The 18,511-nt window shown below is 42.8% G+C and overlaps 1 protein-coding gene across 6 annotated transcripts in view; it reads right to left on the bottom strand.

Annotated features, from left to right (window-relative positions):
- The window catches only part of Kcnmb2 (potassium calcium-activated channel subfamily M regulatory beta subunit 2), a 310,816-nt gene extending 293,641 nt beyond the window's left edge, over positions 1–17,175 (bottom strand). For 2 of the 6 annotated variants that reach the window (XM_087619019.1, NM_176861.2), the window contains 1 exon segment: positions 16,067–16,341. The gene's annotated coding sequence lies outside the window, so the exon portion shown is untranslated. 6 annotated transcript variants of the gene reach the window in all.
- Positions 17,176–18,511: the final 1,336 nt, after the last annotated feature.

Raw genomic sequence — 18,511 nt, 5'->3', positions numbered from 1 at the left:
TCACATCTTGTAAAAACATATAGGCCAAAGCTAGTTCCCAACTTTTATTTAACTTTCCAACATGATGCCAAATGCTGTCATAGGTAGGGCAACAAAAGCAATGTATTTCTTCCTTCACATTTTATATGCCTATCAAAAGTCTTAAGTGAGTTTAACTGGAGAACAATTTAGAAGTTCAAGTTTCAGGTGAAGGGTTGAGTTCCATTGTGATGTCTTACTGACACTGATTTATAAGGATTAGTGCACTATCATCTTAGAAACAAAGCATGACAAGTGGAGACACCTATTCACCAAGATAACAATGAATGGGGCTCTTCCCTTTTCTTTACTGAGGTTCCACCAGTGAGAAATCCTCGGGTCCTATCATGCCTTTGAAACATGAATGACAAGTAATACCCATGCACTCAGTTGAGGCCACACTCTAACCAGCATCCTGAGGACAGTCAGACGTGGCCATGGTGGTGACTCATAGATACTGTAGACTGCTGAACTTCAGAGTGTAGAGCTTACTAGGCCCTTGCTGTTGAACATAAATTATAATCATTTCACGATAAGAAAGTGTTTGATTTTATACAATTAAAAGCAAAAGTGAGAAGAAGGATAATTATGATATTTGCTTTTATTAGAACAGCTATGAAAATATCTTTTAGGTATCTGAAGAATGATGTTCTGTGTTCTGAATTCTACTCGGTCTGGGGAGATGTTACAGAAACAGTCCTGTTTGCATTTGGAGTCAGCATGATTTGGGGAAAACAAGAGAAAAGGAATAGAATATGTACAGTCACACATTCAATGTTACGGGAAGTATTGGGCAAAGAAAATTAAGATATGCCTGTGTTTTTAATCCCCAAATGGGTTGTCAGCCTGAATTATCTTAGAGATTGGTGGTAAGAGATTCTCTCCCCATCTTTCATGTGCTCAACTTTCCTACCTTATGTTTTACCCCAAAAGACAAAAGAAGAAAAACAGAGAAACAACCTGGTATGTTAAGGAATTACTGTGAAGTCCATATCATGCACACACATGCACATGCATATATGCACACACACAGACACACACACACATACACAACACACACACATACACACACACATGGACACACACACACACACACACACACACACACACACACACACCTACCTTGCCCACCTTTTATTCCTTTTCAGAGTAGACATTGTGTTGAGAATGTTGTTAAATGTACCAGTCTTCACTCAAACAAACCTATAAACCTGGCTAGCATCATCATGAGACATCAGGGTTCGCTTAGCAGACAAGGGAGGGGAGTCTATCGAAGACAGATTTTAATGCACAGGTTTTAAAATAGATTGACAATGTCAGCTGCTTCTCCTTGTGTCCTCGAGCTCCCAGCCTGGTCCTTTCATGATATCATGGCACAAGTCTGTAGACCTGGGTGTGTACTTGCTGAGATAGAGCAAGAAATGTCAAATGACGACAAGTATCCCTCGCAATGCTTCAAGGTCTTGGGTACAGGGTGACTGCAGCTTGAACCACAACAGTATTATAGCCAAGCTGTGGATCTGGGAAAAAAATAATCACTTTTTCTGAGTGCAAGAAATGGGGATTTTAAGGTTGATCTGAACTTAAATGAGCAGTGAATTCACAATCCCTAGGGATGGCTTGTATCATGCAAGGTGCCTGTTGGCCTACGCAGTGTGGTATTGATGTGTATAACATAATGAGCATTTGGAAGGTCTTCTTATTACCAAGTGATTATATAAAAATGAACATTTCTGCATGGGTTTTGCTCCTTGGCTTGCCCTGGAAATGGCCTAGCTCTATGATTCAGATGTGGTAAGTTCATAGATGAACCAAGCAGCGTGGACCCTGTTTTGAGCTAGAGGAGGCTGGTGAGAGACTCTGGCTCTAGAGATCTCACTATGCTTCCTGTCGCTCAGTTTTCTGTCCACAGCTGGGAGTGAGGACAATGAACACAGCTGGGAGAAGGGTGGGGAATAAATGAGAGGGTATCAATGTTCCATCCACACGGCAACATGAAGGTGGGAGAGAGTATATCAACATGCTGTCTACATAGCAAGATAAGGATGGGAGAGTGGGTATCAACATGCCATCCACACAACAGGGAAAGACTTCTAAAAAGGTTCATTTAACCTCTCTCTGTCTCTCTGTCTGTCACTGTCTCTCTGTCTCTCTGTCTCTCTGTCTGTCACTGTCTCTCTGTCTTTTTCTGTCTCTCCATTTCTTTCTGTTTCTGTCTGTCTGTCTGTATCTTTGTTTCTGCATATTTCCTCCCCCAGTGAATGTGCATATGTGTGTGTATGTGCATACATGTGCTTATGTGTGCACACACATGTGCTTGCATGTGCAAGCCCAGAAAAGACATCAGATCTCTCAGAGCCAGAGTTCAATGTATTTGAAGGAAACCTGATTTGTTCACTATTGCATAGGAAATCCTCTTAGCTGCCGAGCTCTCTGTTCAGCCCCACAGCCAGCTTCTGGAAGGAAAATTTAGCTCCTTGTTAGCTCTTGGTCAATTGCCCTTACTCTTTCCTTGGAGAGATTGTTTTCTTTGAAAGAGTAGTCTGCATCCACACTGCCACCTGCTCTGTGCTTTAATGCCACTCCAGCTGCATTTGGACTTCTAGCCATTTTGTGGACAATCTTCCCAAGCCTGCCGCTGAATCAATAAAGTCAAATTTTGAATCCCAAAGCCCTTCTTCTTTGAACTCTGTAACCTTTGACATGATAGTCAACCCCCACCATCACAAGGTCAGACACCTGTGAGCTGCAGTGTGGCAGCCACTTTGCACAGTGACTTCATTTAACTCACACAAAGCCGTCAGATGCAGATAGAATTCCATGTTACACAGAAAGAAACTGAGGAACAGAGATGCCAGTGGACACTATCTGATGCCTTAAATGCCATAGAAGTGACTGAAGGAGTCCATAGCCTGTCCATACTGACGCTACTCCAATCGCTCAGCTTCTCTCTGTAACTTTTCGTGTGAAATGGTCAATGCACTGTGCACCTTCTCCTGACATTATCTCATCCCTAACTCACGGTGTCATGTTGCACCTGTGAATACCCTAAAATCCTTAGGACTCTTCTTTCAAATAACAGTGGAGAAAGTCGTTTTTAACAAAGGAAGTTTGGACTTTTGCCTTGGGCGGATAAAATCTCATGTTAAAGTAAGACCATGAAAACATCCTGTGCTTGCTCCTGGCTCAGTCACATCTACACCAGTACAATACTGACCTTCTTAAGTCAAGAGTTTCCTTGGGGTTAATTGTTTGTGGGTTTTTTTTCCTTTAATAGTAGCACAGGGGGAAGAAAAATAGCCTGAAGAGACCAAAGGGTATTTTTCTTTCTTTAAAGTTGCACTGTAGACATCTTTGGTACTTTGAGTAATGACAAACAAAGTCAGAACAGAATGTGGGATGGATGGTGTGGAATCCAAGTGAGGTGATGTGTGGGGTGTGGGGAATCCCAGCCTGCGGGTGAGGGGTAAGAGACAGAGGGTGCTGCTGATTTCCTGCTGACCTTTACTTAACAGATGCTTTCATTAGAAAGCAGCAGGCTTTCCTGCATTCTTAGACTTGCTGTTAGCTTGCCTGCTCTCAAGAAAGGGAACAGGCAAGGATGAATGGGCAGGTGCATTGGTACAGGCTAGCCTAATGAGTAGGTGCATTGGTACAGGCTAGCCTAATGCCCATGCTGTTCCCTGTCTCCAACTTCAAATCTTCACTCTCTCTTAGGGCCAATAATTGATACCTGGGTTACATTTGGATAATGCTCAGTGTGCAGGGCTTTGACTCTGTCCTATTTTGAAGGGAAGTGCACTAAGACAGAGATCTGCTTGATAAGATTAAATGACAAAGTTTATTGAGAAAAATCATTTAATATTGGTTCTTCTGTATGCATCTTTTATTAGCCATTTTAACCCACATTGTCTGAAATTCTATGATACTGTTCTAATTAACAGGGATGATAAATTATTTGTCAAAGACACACATTAGATTGATTTGGGGGTCAAACATCACCTTTTCACATCTGTCATTTTATAGAATATAGTTTTCTATCTTTAATGTGTACATAGAAAAAGGAAACAGACATTTATATTTAAGCAAGCAATAAATTAGGTACCAAAAGATGGATCCTGCCGAGAGAGTTCAAAAACTGTAGAGATCTCTGCCAGCTTACAGGGCAAAGGATGGACAGAAAAGACAGCAGGACAGGAGCAGCATTGCCCACGAGGGTCACTGTAGACTGGGATTCACAGAGCTCAGCTGAGAGCGGAGGGAGTTCTTCCCTAGATGCTTGAAATCAGGGCGAAGTGACTGAGGTGTGAGCTAACACAGACGTGCTTGGTGGGTGGAATGTTAGGGTGAGAAGGGTGAAGAATATGGATTAGGTTTGAAATTTGTCTGAACTCTAGATGTTAGAGGCTCTGGACACCCAGTTTATAATACTTTATTTGCTGGGTTAAGTGAAAGACAAAGTCTGTAGTCACTGAAGTTCAAGGTCAGGGTTCTGCTTCCAGTTGGGAGGAATGTGAAGACCAAAATGGGGCAGGAGGAGGCTGGAATTGATTTTCTCAAAATTTATATGTGATAGATATCTTTTGAAAATGTTTACATCTTAATCAAAAGATTCTAATTCAGTACAGGATACATGTATGAGTGGGTTTTGTTTTGGTTTTTTTTTTAAGTTTTCCAAATCATTCGTGATCATATTACTCAATGACTGTGATTTGAAAAACATCAGATGGGAGGGGAGGAGGTTAAGTCAGCAGGGCATGAGAACAAGGGCATTCTTTGTGTGGGGAGGAAAAGGCAGACAGCCAAAATATAATTTGAGAGGAGAATTAATTCAGAGATTTCAGGACAGTCAGGTCTACGGTGGAAGGAAGTAGTAAAGACAACTATTGACTTTAAAATCAGGGACTTTGGTGGTATGGGGAATGGAAACAAAAGCCAGGGTAGACAGCAGATCTTGACAAGTGTTGGTTTAGCCAGCTGGGTTTTGAGGTCTAAAGATGGCCACCTTTAGGAAATGTCTACTAGGAAGTGGTCACCACAAGATGGCAGTTGGACAGCAAGGTCATAGCTGGAGATTTGGTTTTGGGAGTCATATGCAAATAGAGGGGATCTGTAAATGTGGAAAAGTTTATAAAATTAAGAGAAGGCTAAAGAGGATCCAATAAGATGAAAGGTTAGAAAAAGTGGTCATTAGAGAGGATGCAGGAAAGAGAGAGAGAGAGAGAGAGAGAGAGAGAGAGAGAGAGAGACGAGTGAATAGTCAGTGAAGATTACAATGTCAAATTGCTTTATATGAAAGGAAACTAGCCTTGCTCTTGTGTCCATAACCTTGAACCCTGCCAAGCCCGAGATCCTGTTACCCTCCACCTCCTCTTGCTGTTCTCACGCCCCCACCCTATATTTAGTCCACTGCCAGCTATGCAATGGAAAGTCCTCACCCCACTTCTTCTGGCCCCTCCGGCCCCTCCCTCCTAGCTGCCACCTTGGTCACCCCACAGCAATGTATATTCCTGTGCCCATCATAGACATCAGGTCCCTGATTAGTACAGGGTATGGCTTTTTATAGTAATCAGAGTAACGGAAGCAGTGAAGTCCTATCTGGCCTTCCTCTTCTGTTCCTCTCCACCCCTTCACTCACATGCTTGGTTCCTGCCTTTGAATCACACCAACCCTGTGCTAGAACCTGGCCTCTTTTTCTCTGCCACAGACTTCTTTTCCACTAGATTATTTATTTTACTGTTTTCTTTTTCTTAAACAAAAGCTTCCTGCACGAAACCATGTTTTTCTATCTCTACCTTTTGTACCCATCTCTGTCATTTCAGTGTCATTTCTTCTGCTCACCACTCCACTCTGCTCTGCTTGCACTCATATGTATGTGTCACACACACACACACACACACACACACACACACACACATGCACATGCACACACATGCACTAGTGAATGTCTTCCCTAACCCCTACCACTCTTTCACTTGCTCCTTCTTCTCTAAACGCCAACATGGTAGGGGGAGGTTGTTTTTCTAGCATTTTCTAGATTGTCAACTTCCTAGTCCACTGTGGATATTGGGGGAAAAATGTTCAATGAGTGAATGAGGGAATGAATGACTAAATGGATGAGGTCATAAGTTAAAGCTTTAACAGGGTAGAGAACAGATTAAAAAATAGTGTGGCACCTGGGCGCATTCACAGTCCGAGGGCCACCTCTCCTTTTAGCAGTCACACTCAACACCATCATGTGTCTGAAATCAAAATTACACACCAGACAGCTTTCCCACAGGCGTACAAATCAGGCCACATCTGCTTTCTCCAGATCAGACTTTGTCAGTTTCAGTTCAGCAGAGACTAAATCCGCTCGCTGGAGAAGCAGAGCTAGGGGCTGGAGAAGTAGGTTATCATGGGCTTTCACCGGGCAGTGTGCTGTGCACCAGGGCTCTAGTTATTTGCTCTACATTTCAAAATATTTCCTCAATTTTAGTAATATGTTATCTCAACCTTCTCTCCTTGAGATGCACTTTCTCTCAACAGCTCTTTTGATTCATTCCAGCGGAGAAGTGGCTCCTCTTCTGCTCTATTTTTACATCTTAAAAGCAAATAGTTACCTTGAGTTGTCTAAACACAGCCCCACAGACTGTTCCTGAGCAGCTCACAGGATCAAATAAATCACTAGGAGGCAAAGTTAAACGGATCATCAGTCATTCTCACAGGGACTGAGGAAATACAGAAATCCTGTTAGAATTTTGCCTCAATTTTCTTTTCTTTTCAAATTACAAATTCCTTCTTTCTTTCTTTCTTTCTTTCTTTCTTTCTTTCTTTCTTTCTTTCTTTCTTTCTTTCTTCTTTCCTTCCTTCCTCCCTCCCTCCCTCCCTCCCTCCCTCCCTCCCTTCCTCCTTTCCTTCTTCTTCTTCTTCTTCTTCTTCTTCTTCTTCTTCTTCTTCTTCTTCTTCTTCTTCTTCTTCTTCTTCTTCTTCTTCTTCTTCTTCTGGCTCCATTTGAAATATCAGGAGACGGAAACAATGCAAAGGCAAGAAACACAACCCCTCAGGAAGTTTGAGTGTGATTCTGGTGCATTCTGAGGGAGGGTATGTGTGTGTGTTGGGGGGTGGTGGTGTTGCGTGTTCCATATCTATGTGTGGAAGGAATCCTGGACAACCTCTGATGTCATTCCTTAGGATCTCTCTCTCTCTCTCTCTCTCTCTCTCTCTCTCTCTCTCTCTCTCTCTCTCTCTCTCTCGATTGTCAGTTTTACCTGGAACTCACTGAGTAGGTCTGGCTGTCTCCCTGCCTGTCTCCACCCTTCTGGTGTCGGAATGACAAGCACACACGACTCTCTTCTGCTTTCTTTTAGATGGTTCCTCAAGCATGCCTGACACACACTTCACTGACTGAGCTGCCTCCCCAGCCCTGATTGGTCTGAAGTCTTCAAGTGCTTCTGCAAAGTTGGTGCTGGACACACCAGTCTGAGCTCTTGAGCAAATCACTCTGCTGTGCCCACAGTAAGTCCCTGGGGAGATGAAAGTCGAGAGTCCTCATTTGCACTTGAATCGTTACTTTTAACTTCCTAAGAATTTCACTGTGAAAGACACTTTGCCGCCAGGGTAAGAGTCTAAGAGTCCAGCACTTGACCTTTCTCAGCTTTTCAGTGAAAACCTGAATGAAAAGAAGAATGGAAAGTTCTGATCTACATCAAAGAACTCAGGGAAATTCCCAGGCACACAGTGTCAGGGGGCATTAGTTTAAAGATTATTCAAATTCAGCTCTTTTTAAACGAATCCTATGTATCAAGTGGAAAGATGGCTCATCAGTTTAAAAGCACCCAGGCCTGGTCCTCAGGACACCTGTCAGGCAGCTCAGGGTCACTGACAACTCCAGGGGATGTGATGCCTCTGGACACCTACTCACACAGACATGCAAATGATTTCCAATCACATCGATGATGCTAAGGAGTCATGTGGTAAGCACCGTTCAACACTGCATACTTCTCTTTCCTTCCTCCTTCAGGAGAGCCCGTTTATTCCGCTGCACACAGAGGGGATTCCATGGAATTAAGATTTATGTGGTTTGTAAAATCCCAAATCCCTAACCACGAGGCCTGGTAAATACAGATAAAACATTTATCTGTTTCCTCTATAGCTTTACCTCAGGGAAGAAGGTGAAAAGGAATGAGTGTATTGATCCCGTAATTTTTAAAGACACATATATGCCTTTATTATTATATATTTTATATATATATATATAAATTATTAATGCACTTCTATTCACCTGGGACTTTATAAAAGCAGAGTTCCTGCTTTCAATAAATTCACAATGTAATTGCTGGACTTAAAATTATACTTTAGGCCTGAAACAGTGATGCTCAGTGGGTTTGCCATTCAAGTGTGAGGCTATGGATTCAGATCATTCGAACGTATATAAAGCCAGGCACAGTAGTAGTGCATATTTGTAATAGCAACACTTGCCCTGTGACATAGCATGTAGAGACAGAGCAAGCTCCAAAAAAACCCACCAGGCCAGCAAGCCTGCAGCAAACAACAAGACACCCTGTCTCAGAGTAGGTAAGGGACTCAGTGTTATCTCAAATGTTTGGTTGTACACGTATTTCCATAGTTACACACACACACACACACACACACACACACACACACACACACACACAGAGAGAGAGAGAGAGAGAGAGAGAGAGAGAGAGAGAGAGAGAGAGAGAGAGAATACGTTAGCTTTTCAGTTACACATTATACTATGAGCTTAACTTTTCCCCTCACCCCATTTTACTGGAGGGGATCAAAACTGAAAATGAGCTTCCAGGTCCAAAACTTTTTGAGTGAGGCTTTGCTTCTCACTTAAGAAGAACACCAAGGTGCAAGGGATTCTATATTAGGGCTTATCTGACATCATCCCCCACCTCGTACACATGCCAGTCAATCTAAAGTCTAGCTGCCTGGCATTACAGCCATTTCTCTATTGATGTATCTATTCCCTTCCCTCCTCCTGCACCAAGATTCTCAGTCAATCTCCACTGTTGCCCTGGCTTTGATGAGGAAGGGGATGAAGAGTTTGCTGTGTGAACCATCATCAGGCTTGAAGTCAGCTCTGAAGGCAAAGTGCTTTACAAAGAGAAGGGTAGCCAGCAAGCAGGGACCAACAGCAGGAAGAGAGGAGATGCATTTACCATAGCCTGGGAGTTTAAATAGAAGGGGTAAGAAGAGAAGCAGATGAGAGTTTGCAGGTCCAGGCTCAGTCATATAAATATGTTACTCAGGAATGAACTATTGAGTGTGGGATACATCTGTCCACAAGTCCAAGCTGAGGCATCAAGTGTAGACTAATAATCAGATTCATTCAAGAAATATGTAAGTGCTACCCAGAGTGCTGCTACATGTGGATGCTTGGCTGGGGGAGGGGAAAGATCCCTGAACCAAAGCCCACAGCATGGTGACCTTAGGGCCAGATCAGAATTACGTAAATGGCATCTTGGGAATGAAAACAGCTACCTTGTAAAGATCTAAACAAAAAACCTTTAAGATTCCATGACATTTCTATAACAATGGAATATCCACACTTTTGGATTCTACAGTTGGACCTCTTCATGTTACAAAGGTGGGTTTGAGAAACATAGAAGGAAACGTCCCCAAAACTTAGCTTTGAAATGAAGTTTCCCAGACCTGGATTAGATGTTATAGAGCAGGACAGAGGTCAGTGCTGACCAGGGAGGAGAGGTGTTTACCGTTGTAGGAGCTCAGCATTGGAGAGTTTTTTTAACAGCTTAAATAAAACATCCTTGCCAAGTCTGGAGTAATTGGTGAGCCACCTGCCAGTGGCATGTATGTCGTGCCCTGACCTCACAGGGTGTGCTGAACAACATCCTGTCATGTGACCTCATGTTGTGGTCATAGGGCCCCCGTCTGGACATTTCCTTAGGGAGCTAGCCACTGCAGTAAGAGACAGAGCAAAGACACAGAAACATTGAAGCCAGAGCCTCGGCCACTTGCCCAAGTTCTCTGTCTTGGGTACCTGACTTTATAAAATTGAGTTTGGTATCTCAGAGAAACAGGCTTTTGCCTTGCTCTTTTCTCCATGACTGCTTCTTTCTGTGGAGGTACAATAAGAAATGAACAAATGTCATGCATTTCAGGAGAATCTGTCCCTGGTACAAGTCTGATGCTTCCTAGCTGTGAACTCCTGTGTAATATCTTGGTGCTATAGACTCGCATGCTGCCTACAATGGACATGGAGCCATGCAATAGCCATGCAATAGTTCTCTACAACGAAGAGACCCTTGCCACTAACATAGCTTCGTGAGTGGGGATAGACAATTGCCTAGTGTTCACAAAGCTCTGGGTTTGAGCCCAGTAAAAAGATTGTGTCCAATATCATAACAAAGTGAGAAACCGATAAAAGTGTTACTGTTCTTGTGTACTTTGTTTTGTTTTTGAGACAAGAGTCTTGCTGTATAGTGCTGGTTGGCCTGGAAACTAATAGGTCAAAGGGACTGACTTTAAACTTATGGTGAGTTCTACCTGCCTCTGCTTCCTGAGTGCTGGGATTAAAGGCATAGACGACCACACCCAGCATAAAGAATACTTTTTAAACAAAAATATTTCTGTATATTTTATATGCATAATTAATATTTGTGATTTCCTATGCAGTCACAATAGGTTATAGGCACATATTTTATCTTTACCAGGCACAGTCGTGACACACAACCATCACGACCCATGAATCATGCACTTCTGCTGTTTGCATTTCTGCTGAGAAGACGGAGGCATAGCACACTGGACAGCAGACAGCAGGCAGAGCTTCGGATCACAGTGAGGCAGTCACACTGAAATGCTCTTTTCCAGTGGTTCATCATATTGGAGTCTGCACCCACTGAAGCTGCCTTCTAGACCCTGGAGTGTGCTTTTGACCTAGGAAAGAAATACTATCCGTACTGTTCACAGAAGGACAATCCTGTTCTCGGATTCATTAAAACTTCTCCAACCACAGCAGCCTTCAGTCACTCATTACATTAAAGGTGATGAACCTCGTCATCTGTTTACCGGAGTCTACATGACTGGAAGAAAAGTCAACATGACGGCTTCCAAGCCCTTTGACCTTTTCTTGCTTCGATTTTCCACATCTTAGTTTCTACATCTGGTCAATGGGAAATGCTATATCTGAGGCATGGTGTGGTACTCAGGAACTCAGTGTTCTCTGCTCTAGGAATTCTGGTGGAGAGGGTATACCTGATTGTCTTAAGTCTTCAATCCAGATCTAAGCTTTTTTTTTTAAACCACCAAACACCAATGAGGAAACTGAAACTCACTAAGATTTAAAACTTTACCCAAGGTTATAGAAGTATGCAAACAAGATTCAGAATGAGGTTTCTGCTCTTGGATGTTGTGTCCTTCGCACACCACACCTCAGACTCAAAAACATTGTCAAAATATTCTATATGATTTCTTATAACTATTTTGGGCCATTATTACAACATAGTTATTTGAAAACACATACTTTATACATAGGAGAACACCACTGTTAAACAGAGCTTGTGGATAATAACACTGATGAATATTATTGATTGGTTCCTAGTGTCACAGGAAAGGCATCCAGACTCTAGTAGAATATTCTAACCTGACTTTGCCATTCCTTCCGGGATCAAGGGAAGGCAGTGGAAAGGTGGGGCATTTCTACATCCACAGTCATTTGTGAGAGATGTGTAAAGTGTTCATTTTGACTATAAGTCATCGCTTGGATAAGATCAAATTGAATTTGTATTTCCTTTGACACAGATTGGAATCAGTGATGTGTTTTCCACTCCTGTGCAGAGAGAAGGAAGAAAATCCTCTTAGCAAATCTCCTTGACTTTTTCAAGGTATTTGGCATCTCTTTATAAAAAGCAACAGGATGTTAAGGCACAGAGTTTAGGCCCCAAGGTTGAAAATAATGTATGCTTGGGATCCCATAGTACAATGGGATTTTAATGAGGAAAAACACTGTTTTCACATGGGGGGGTTGTTCAATCATTTGCCCACTGCCTACTCCATAAGAGCACTTTTAACAGAGATCTGAAGCAGTGAGAATCAGAATCAAGACTCAAGACGGGTTTTTCTAGGAACAGGTATGTTGGAGGCAAAGGCTATGGGATCCGAGTGTGGGGTAGGGTTGATAACTCACCCAACAGTGGTGTGGCAGGAGTAGATTGGGAATGGTGAAGGAAGAATCCAGTTTGTGCAAGATTTTCACTGTAATCTGAAAGCAGATGGATAGACAGTGGAGGGAGGATTTTGAACCAAAGTACTAATTCAATTTCAATTTCAATTACAATACTGGTTTGGGGGACAGAGTTGAATGGGAGCAGAAGGAAGCAGAAGTGATCAATTGTGAAAACAATGCATTCATTTGGGGGATTGATGAAAGGTATCAGAAAGAACAGTGACAGTATTGATCTACACTGAAGGCATGGTCACTGAGTATAGACATCACTATGCCTCCAAGGGAATGGGCAGATTCAAAGAAGACTTCCAGAGTTTTCCTCTGAGAAAGGGTTAATAATGGAGTCTCCAGTAGCACTGGAAAGGAGGGTCTCAAGTGAAAATCCAGAACTTGATTTAGAACATAGTAATGATGTTAAGCAACTGGTCTGTAGGAAGCTAGCTACATCAGGAGGGAATCGAGGGCTGAGAATTTGTGTGCTCTGTGTATATGGATAGTCTTGAAGAACTCAAGGTAGCATTTGATGTATTTGGAGCTTAAATATAGATAAAGAAAAGATTTGTGGTTGATCCATGGACCACTGCAACATTTTAAGACTTAGCAGAGAATGAAGAGAGGGATTTGGAAATGGTCTCCATTTACAAAAGCAAGGAAAAGGGGGCAGGAATCAGGGGTTTAGTGCTTGATGCTCTTATATAGGACCTGCCCTGACTCCTTTCCCAGAAGTCACCTCAAGCAAGTCACGACTGACTATCTCAGAGGAGTGCTGTGCTGTGTCTCTGGTCTCTGTGGACACCTGTATTCATGTCTCCTATCCATACATAGACATAGACACATAATTAAAAATAGTAAAAAAAAATCTTGAAAAATAAAAAGAAATAGAAAATTTACACACATACACACACACACATACACACACATATGCACACACATCCACCTACACACATACACACTTCACTGAGGCAGTATAGTAGAGAGGACAATGCTGAACTCCTTAAGGTGCATTAAGAAAAACCCAAAGAGCCTTGGAAGAGAAACTTCACCTGCTCTTGCCTGTGTGAACAAATGACTTTGGGATTTTAGAGGAAGACATAGAAGACATAGTCTGCATTGTGAAGTAGACTAAGAGGTAGACTGGCAGCATGGATAGAAAAGGAGATATGATTAGGCCCTATGACATGTGATATGTGACTATTAAGATAACACTTCTCATAAAATACCTTAGCAAGTTTGCAAAATTAAGCACACGACAGAAAATGGCTGCTGAGATTTTGGTGTGCATTTTTCTAATTTTTTTTATACACACATGCATTTTAAAAAACATATCAGGGTTGCAATGTATATCTATCAAAGAAAGTTGAGCTATATTACACAGCGGCATATGTGGTCCTGTAATAAAATCGATAGTGCACATATATTATCGTGGCTTACTTTCTACTTGATTGTACAACAGGGACTTGGAGGGGGAAGATTTCTTTCCAAGAGGAGAGAGGTGACAGAAGAGAAGGTTGTGTCAGTGTGAGAAATGTCATGTCTAGTAGATACAAGTGGAGTGACAGCTGCATGTGTAGAAGAGAGGGACAGAAAGCAAGGACCTCTGTGAGTCTGGGAGCCTTGGTGCCAGGAGGAGAGAGATAAGAAGACTGATGACGCCCTGTTTACTTTTTATATCAGGGTGGATGCCAGGCACATTTCCTGTGAGGCTGGAGCAGGCTTTGTTTTCATTACTAGATGGAGCAGAAGCTGAATGAGAAAGATGATTGGGCTGGGGGTCTCTGGCTGGTCCCTACTAACAGAAATGGGCAATGGAGTTCCTTTGTCACACAAAGTAGATTCTTTGACTGAATTCCTCAGCTCAACTTCCCTCAGAGCTGACTAAAGAAACCCAAGTAGTCCTGTTTCATCCTGGTTTTCATTTTTTTTGGCAGGGGTGGGGAGTGGGTGGAGGGGGAGGGGCTTTACAATCTAGACTGACACACATCAGCCACATTTAAGTGAACAGTGAGGAAATCATTTTAGTTTATCAGTGAAGTGTCAGAACATAACTACAATAAAATCATCCCTCAGCTGTTGTTCTCCTGCCGTCAATCGCCCCTTGAAGAAATACTTGATACCCTCAGAGTCAGGTGAAATTGTTAAGATGAGAACCAGGAAAAGTCTTTTTAAAATCAAGGAAAATAACAGCGCTCACTTGCTAACTTTAGCCGTCAGATCTTGGGTTTGGGAAGTCCAAGCTCTGTGTTTTCCTATTATGGATTCTCCACTGGTGACTTCCACTGGCTAGCAATGGGGATTGCAAGGTCAAGGTCATGCTCTCCACTGGCCCCGGAGAAGCACAACCTATGTCTTAACCATCAATCTTAACAGGATATCCAGTTACTCACAGCCCTGTGCTCCAGGTCACCCAAAGACCAACTATGACTGGGTAACCTGGCTCAGTAATGTCCATCATTCTGCTATTGAAGAACAGCCAGCCAACTTCGGACTCTCAACCACAGGGAAATGATCTCGAGTTTGTGTGTAAACAGCAGTGTGTACACGGGAGCTCAAAAACACCAGAATCTCACTTAACCTTAATTCCAATATTGAGCTGAAAACTAATATACTATAGTTTTCCTTAACACTTATTTATACAGTGTTATAGAGATTTTGTAGACCAGCGGAGATTGTTACATTCTTTATAAATATAGCCATTGAAGCATTTCTGCTGTTCATTACAGCTAAATCCATGCATCCAAACGCAGAGCTTTTTTTTTCTAAAATAGAAAGCGTTATCTTTATATCTTTGAGTTTGTGAAGTCCACAGGGGAGAGAACGCACCAATACCGGAGGGACACATTCACTTTGTCTCTGCCACTTCCCACTGAGGGTCACATGCAATGACAGAACTGGCACCACAGATCAAATTGCGGAAACATTGGTTTTGGATCCTTGTACTTTTGCCTCTGAATTCTCAGCGGGGGTTCCTACATTCCCCCTCTAGTAGAGCTTTACAGATCGCATCATCTGAAGTGCAAGGAGGTGTAGTTCCTTGCAAAAGCTAATCCTTGCCCCCTCCTCCCGTCGGTGGAACCCAACCGCCCCTCTTATTTTCAAGGGAGATTATGCTTTCATGCTGTTCATTAACAAAATAAAAGGTCAAGTCCTTAACCTCTAACGAATCCCCATTTCCAGCCGCAGCCCAGCAGTTGCTCAAAGGCTAGAGCAGGAACAGAGAGAAAGCCCCTTCTTTACTCTCAAACTCCGGGTCTGTTTTTAGCAAAGCCATTAGTAGGAACAGAATGGTGTGGACCAGTCTTTCAATATGCAAGATGGACGGGGTAACCAGTTTTCTCTTATAGTAGATTATGGGGGGAAATCCATCACTATCTTCCGAAATACCCTCTGACCACCAAAGCACACTGACTACAGGAATAAAATATTTACCTAACAGGTTTCAAGTTCAGCACGGCTTCCTCCTCTATTTGCCTTGGCTCTCTCTGCCTCCCACCTGCCAAAGTCTTCTCTCAGTGCCCCCTCCCCAGCCTATCAGGCACCGCTGGTAAGAAACGAACTGATTTCTCCATGACCTCTAAGCCTTCTTTCTACTCCACCGAAAGCAACGTGGAGTGCACACTCAGCAGGCTGCGATCGAGCCCGGAGCCAGTCTGTCCGTGAGGCTTTCCAGACATAAAACCTCACACTGCCCACTGTGTCTTGTGTTTTGGTCAGCTTGGAGCCCCAAGCCAACCCAGCTTCTCCTCTCCGTCGCACCTGGCTGCAATCCCTGATTCACAGGGCACCTCAGCACCGAGCAACAACAAAAAGCACCAAGACAGCAACAGATTCCTTTGTTTTACATGCAAATCCTACCTCCGGTAGTTGTCACATCTTCCTCAAAAGCCACGCTTAATTTTTAATGACAGCGATCCCGTGTAGTCCTCCACACAGCCACCGGGACTCATCTTTACCTTTCCTGCTGGCAGCCTTTGTGGACCATTGATGTCACACCCTCGCTAACTCATAGCTTTAATACTCCTCGCTCAAAATGTCTGCAAGAGTTTGGAAGGACAATAGGAGTGACAGGCACGCTAGACAGCCATGCTTAAGATTAGTTCTCAGAAGCTCCGTGGACGCTAGTTCAGACTGTTTTTAAAAGCGTGCAGGAGGTAGGATTTATTAGCCTATGACAGGCATGCTGCTTCTGTTTTTATTAAATACTGTAATAGGCTGTCTGTTAGCATCGCTGTGATAGGTCCAGCATTTCTTCCCCACTGCTTTCGAATTTTCATACTGAAAAGGGAGCGAGCCTGATCTGACTTCCCTCCTCACTCTGCCACCACCCTGCCTGCTAGATCAAATTTCCAAACCCTCTAACTTCGGAAGAAAGAACTCCTCCTGTAAATAAGCTTTCTATAGGAGAGTGAACTTGGGAGTAAACACCCTCGGAATCCCCAAGAGATCCTGTTAGTCCCAGCAAAAGGACTCTTGCTTTCCCAAGTTAGAGAAAGAAGTTATTTCCAGAGCTAGGTGAGAGCATCTTTTCAAACAGGGAAAGTTACCATGAGTGACTGAGGTTGCGTTATGTACGTTATGTACTCACCCAAAGTCTCAAATGATGTATCAGTCGGACAGCGGGCATCGGTAAACAGATGAACTCAGTGGGGCATGTCGGCTGCACAGCTCTTTCCTCCATGCAGAGGTCACCATTTTTCCTGCACCACTATTTTCTCCATGGAAAGAATAGAAGGTGTGGGGTGGACGCACTGCCTTGGCGTGGTCGTTTACACAGTCGTGACAGGGAAGCACTGGCCAGAGAGGAGGCTGCTCTGTGGATGCGAACGCACATCTCTCTGAAAAGTGTTTTTCCAGACAGGAACGCACGAACGAACAAAGTTCTTGCTAGAGAACGTTTTATGCTCCAACTACCCAGGTTTAGTCTTTTTTATTCTGTTTTTCTTTCTCTTCTCTTGCTACCTCAGAACCATAGTTATATAGTAGTTACTATGGAAACTGAGTGGTCGGCTCCATGGGAGGGGCTTAGAGACCAGCAGATGCTATATGGATGGGAATGTTCTATGTTGGACTGTGGAGCAGAAATTGAGCAGTGGGTGATGAACATCATGTACCCAGTGCCAGTGACCCTCTGGAAGAGCAGCTCATCTCGGGGGAATGACTGCAAGTTGCTGATGTTTAATGATGGGCATTTTTGTTGTTTAGAAGTACTACGTTGAGCAGATCCATATCCAATTCTACACAATAACCTAACATCAGTATTGCTCTTATATCTGTCCAGAGATTTTCATTTCTTTCCCAAGTTTCTGGCTGCTGGTTTGAATATGCACTGATTGTATTTGAATTTTAGTTGTTATTTGACTGGTTACAGTTTCTTCTTGGGAATAAAATGTAATTTGGTATGGAAAAAGACCCTCTTTGTATCACAAACCATAATCATATTTCATTCTAAGTGAATGTCCTTACATGATTTCCTTAGAGCCAACCCTGAGTCTGAATATGCAATGTGAATTTTGAAAAATAACGCTGGGCTCCCTGAGTTTCTTTTTATTATTTTTAGTTCTTCAAATAGAAAAGAAACATTTTTTTTTTCAAAAAAACTTTTGCTCATCATTTGGTCATCTAAGAAAAACCCTTTCTTTCAAGAATAGTTAAATATTCATAGTTATAAAGAGAGCAGAAGAAGTGCTGATTACTGTCATCAGTATCTTAATTTCATGGTAATCGGAGCAATTCACACAACTGTTGACACAAAACAAGGCTCTCATCTGGAAGGAAGGAAGAGAATATTCACAAGGCAAATTTGATGGCCAAAGCCCAGGAAACAGAACTAGATTACTCAGGTCCCACATTTCCACATGGAAGCAGTTTCTCAGCCTTCAGACAAAGACACTTGTAAGTCAAGGCGTTTTAAAACCACTGGTGGGTACATCATAGAGGCAGTCGCATCGAGATGGAGGAGTGGTCTCATCTGTGGCCTCAGATTTTGTATTATTCTGCTCTTAGCTTCTGGGCTGGTAGAAATCAGCAGTCTGTTGAGTTGCTAAATTCCAAAAGGGTTTTATCTATCACTCACAGGATGTTTGTTCCCACAGAGGTGGGCAAGGATAGTTACGTGGAGGTCTAAGCTAAAGATAAATTTTAAAGCCAGACTGTAACATCCTAAACTCTCCATGTGACTGAAGTTCTGATCCGTCCCTCGGTCTTTGAGGACACAGCTTCTTTGCAGGGCTCTTGTTCACACTCTAACTTTAAAGGACAAACATTCCAAAATGAAATTGTTGGGAGGGAATTCCCTAGGGC

Source organism: Rattus norvegicus, chromosome 2 (assembly GCF_021556685.1).
Source record: "Rattus norvegicus strain SHRSP/BbbUtx chromosome 2, alternate assembly SHRSP_T2T, whole genome shotgun sequence".
Classification (NCBI taxonomy): domain Eukaryota; kingdom Metazoa; phylum Chordata; class Mammalia; order Rodentia; family Muridae; genus Rattus; species Rattus norvegicus.
This window is presented reverse-complemented; position numbering and strand designations above follow the sequence as displayed.